Source organism: Monopterus albus, unplaced genomic scaffold (genome assembly GCF_001952655.1).
Source record: "Monopterus albus unplaced genomic scaffold, M_albus_1.0 scaffold408.1, whole genome shotgun sequence".
Taxonomy (NCBI): domain Eukaryota; kingdom Metazoa; phylum Chordata; class Actinopteri; order Synbranchiformes; family Synbranchidae; genus Monopterus; species Monopterus albus.
The window spans coordinates 105,288-110,143 of record NW_018128288.1 but is presented as its reverse complement, the minus strand read 5'-3'; positions in this window follow the sequence as shown (position 1 = coordinate 110,143).

Sequence of the window (4,856 nt, the reverse complement as noted above, 5' to 3'; positions counted from 1 at the left end):
CAATGGACCTCGTACTGCATCAGTGGCGATAAATCCTGCACAGTTTGTTTTGAGATTATCTACATTCAAAAGTGATGGGAATACAGAATAAATAACACTACATGATGATACGGCATCTCTAAAACAGCTTTTTGTACATTGAAACAGACAGACACATGGAGCCTAAACAGGGTCAGGCCTGGTTAGTACTTGGATGGAGACCACCTGGGAATACCAGCTACTGTAAGCTTTTACTCAGCAGACACCAGAGGTATACAACAGGTATACAGGTCCACACTACTCCACTCAGCACTGCTAGTGTTACAGCATTGTCACACAGTGAATTATATTTACTTTTCTAACGGTAACAGTGAAAGTACCTACAAATGATACCTAAAGTTTTCTGACATTTCAGACGGCACACCCGTTTGAAATGATCAATGTAAAAATCCTGTTGAAGCTGTAGGAGGCCTTATGATTCGTCTGTGGACATTGATGTACTAACAATAACACAGCCTAACTTCTGCTTAAGTAACATTTTGAATGGAAGACTTTGATGGCATTGCTACTTTTACTTAAGTAAACTGAGTATTTCTTCACCACGGCCTGATTCTGTGCTCATGTCTGACTTTACCATCAGTTTTGTATGTTATTAATGAAGTTTGATTTTCATTAGGTTTGTTGCCGTCTACCTCACCCAGTAGAAATACCTTTAGTGCTACTTTACTGTTGATGCAATCGGCCAATCAGGGATTTGGACACATGATTAAGAATGAGGATATCTTCCTGCAACAGAGGTAGAAATTACAAATCAACTTGCTGATTCAACATGCGCTGGGTTCAGTTCATCAATCAGTTACTGACTGAGGTTTGTCAACTTTTTTCAAAGTGTGTAACCATTAAATGTGCTTTGGTACATACTGTACACTACATCAGTTTGCAAACACACTGCCATTCATGATGGCATGCTGTACACTACATCAGTTTGCAAACACATTGCCATTCATGATGGCATGACCGCAGCTAATTCAGACTTCAGTTCAGAACTAGGCCGTTACAAGCTGTAAGATTAACAGCTCAGCAGCCAGCAAAGTTTTAACATCACGACTTAAACGTCAATGGCAACAGTGATTCAGTATAAAGACTGGGTGTTAAAGTTTCCTTTGTACATGTACTGAACACCGCTGCACATGTGCAAAGAAACTTCTCCACTGCATGTAGCAGAGTAGAAGTTTAAAGTAGCATAGGACTGAACTACTGAAGAAAAGTACATGTGGCCTACATTAAAATTATATTGAGTACAAGAATAATCACCCTCTGGCACTGTAATACAGTTTTTATGTTTCACAACTACCACCATGTTTCTATGAATATAAACACACAGAGGTGTGGATGAATGTGATGATCTTTATGTATAAACACTGTCGCCGGTTCTCTCGCTTATGGCCCCACCACCCTGCAAACGCCTAATCTTGGAAGGAAAGCGGGATCTGTCACAAGGAAAAGGTCTCCATTCAAAATGTTACTTAAAGTAAAAAAGTATCAGCAACGAAACACTTACATTTCTAAAGTACTCACTATGCTGAATGGCACATTTCATGCTATTGGATTATAATAACTGATGCACTGCTGTGTAAAAGTTAGAGCCAATGTTACCTTATATACTTAGAATATGAAGTACTTCACATTCTGCTGGGGAGCTTGTGAATTTCCCACCAGGGATTAATAAAGTTTTATTAATAAAGTCTTAGTCTTATGTATTTTGTTTTTAATAATTTGAATGTGAAATGCAACTAGTAACTTAGTTATCTAGTAACAGTTATCAAATACATGTAGTGCAGTAACAGGTACAACATTTGCCTCTGAAATGTAGTGAACTCCAAGTATGAAGTAATACAAAATAAAGTATAAACTGTTGTGCAGTTTAATTTATAAGATATCATATAAAGCGGAGTGCAAAATAAAATTGAGCACCATAATAAAGAAAATGAACTTTAGTCACATTCAGGCAGCAAGAGACAGCTTTTTTTCCATCAGTGGGTAAACTGTTGTCAGAGTTGCTTAGCTAGAAATGAAATAAAATACCATCATGTTACCATGAACAGTAATACACACAAGTATCCATGGTAGTCATGATCAGCATAAATACTATACTTATCAATGAAACAGCTGCTTAGGGCCATACCACCCTGAAAAAGGCCCATCTCAGAAGCTAAAGAGTTTTGGGCCTGGTTAGTATTTGGATGGGATTCTGCCTAGAAATGCCAGGTGCTTTAAGTGTTTACTTCTCGGTACAGCCACCAGAAAGTGCTGCTGCTTCACTACAGACCTCCAAGAATCTGCAGTTTCACCTTCTGCCATTTCATACTTGGACTTCATTATATTTCAAAGGCAAATATTGTATTTTTCTTTTTTACTGCATTACATGTATTTGTCAACCTTAATTACCTTTCAGAGTCAGATGAATAAAACTAAATACAGTATAATCATTAGACTTTATTAACCTCTGGTGGGAAATTCATAAGCTATGCAGTAGAATGGGAGGAACTTCATCTCATCTTCTATACCGCTTAGTCGTGGGGGGCTGGAGCCAATCCCAGCCGGCATCGGGCGAAAGGCGGGGTACACCCTGGACAGGTCACTAGTCCATCACGCAGATGAACAACCACAACCACACATTAACTCCTATGGGCAATTTTAGAGACACCAATCAACCTAAACCGCACGTCTTCGGACAGTGGGAGGAAGCTGGAGTACACGGAGAGAACCCACACAAACACGGGGAGAACATGCAAACTCCGCACAGAAAGGTAACAAACACGGAACCTTCTCGCCTTGAGGCAATGGCGCTACCCACCGCGCAGCCCAGAGGAACTTCAGACTCTAGTTAATATTAGCTCCACCTTTATCAGCTACAACATCAAAGTGATAAACAAAATACTGCATAAAAAATTATAATCCAATAATATATGTGAAATGTGTCATTCTGCATAGTGAATACTTTACTTTTAGCAGTTTAGGTGTATTTTGATGCTGATACTTTTGTACTTTTGCTTAAGTAATATTTTGAGGATGCAGGTCTTTTACGTGTAACAGTATTTTTACACTGTCATGTTCCCACTTTAAGTTAAGTAAACAATCTGAGTGCTTCTTCATCACGGCCTGATTCTGTACTAATGTCTGACTTCACCATCAGTTTTATATGTTTTAATAAAGTTAGATTTTCATTAGCATGTTGCCGTCTACCTCAGCAGTTTAAAGGGTCAGTTCACCCTGCAGAAAGATGTTTGCAAATTGTTAAGTCCAAAGCTTTAACTATTGCTCTCTGAAAGTTATAATTGAGAAAGTTTAGGCTACAGTCTGTAAAAAAATCAAGAACCAATTTTTAATATGCAAATACCTGCTGAAAGCAAATGTATGTTGGTGAGAAGGTCAGCAGTCTTCTCCTTCTTGGCCATGTGAATTATCTTCCCTGAGAACACAGGGTTCCAGTTTTCAGTTAGTCCCCCAGAAGAATCCAGATGTAATATTGAAAAATCCTGAGCAATCCAAGTACAGCACAAGAGAAGAAACAGATACAAAACAGAGTTTAAGACACAAACAATAACCAATTGACTCAAACTTGCTACATGAAATGCTCACCATACCCGGAGTGGCCAATACACGCGGAAACTCCGTAATTATCTGCTGGATTGGTGTCGTCCCATTTGATCGAATGCACTGTGCTCTGTGGGTGGTGGGCTCCAGCATGTGTTGGCCATATGTTGTTTTTCAGCCATTCTGTCAATTGGATGGCCCTCTCTGCAGTTATAGTTGTTTCTGTGATGAGCAATGAAATAAATAAATTGACAAGCGGTGATAGATTAAGACAGACAACTACAAAATATAGAATTCAAGTAAAAAGAGTTTAGGTACAAACAGGACAGACAGTGAGTTACATACACTCCTTAATGCAATGACATGAATTGGATTGGGGATGAAAGGGCAACATGTTGTCATACCTGGCAAAATGGCAGGGGTTTCTTGAGGCATTTGTGATGCTGAATTCACCTGCCTGTCGCAACATAGCTTTCTGAGGACATTGCGAAGGCGCTCCTCCAGGAACCCTGTTGCAGGTTTATGCCTCCTCCCTGGGATGACCCATGCATCCTAAAGTTGAGCAAACAACAAACATTTTAAAAACATGTCAGGAAATAACACAACCAGCAGCAACCCTGAAATTGAGTTGACAATAATGGCTAACAATAGGATTCACCTAAGCCAATGATAGAATCATTAGCTGACAGATATGTAAGCATTTGCCTCACATTCTGAAGGTTAGTAACTTTACTTACATAGCCTGTGCCATGACAGTCCCTCAAACATGGACACTGATCCACCATTGATGATGCCAGCATGGTTTTCATACCTGAAGTAGGAAGTGTGAACATACAGCAGGATGAAAAAAGAAACTATTAACATCCTGTTAAACTATCAACAGCCTGATGAAATGACAAACACTGATAGGGTACAGCAAGTAGGCATATTTAACTTAACCTTTAACCACCAAAATGTAAGCATGCTTAGCCATTATGTAGTCATCACTGACTCTGACCCCACACCACTACAGGTACTTTATCAAAATAAATACACAGCCATAACAAAACATTTATAAAATGTACATTATAAACATGAATTGCCACAGAAGATCATTTGCACAGGGCACTACAGCACAAACTAGATGAGCACATTGCAGGACAAGGTGGTGGAGCATAGCAACTCAACAACGTTATTGTGTAACGTTATATAAACTTTGCCTAATTGTTAAAAACGGCCGCTCTAGTGATACCTATACACTGGGTACGGAAAGTATTCAGACCCCCTTACATTTTTCGCTC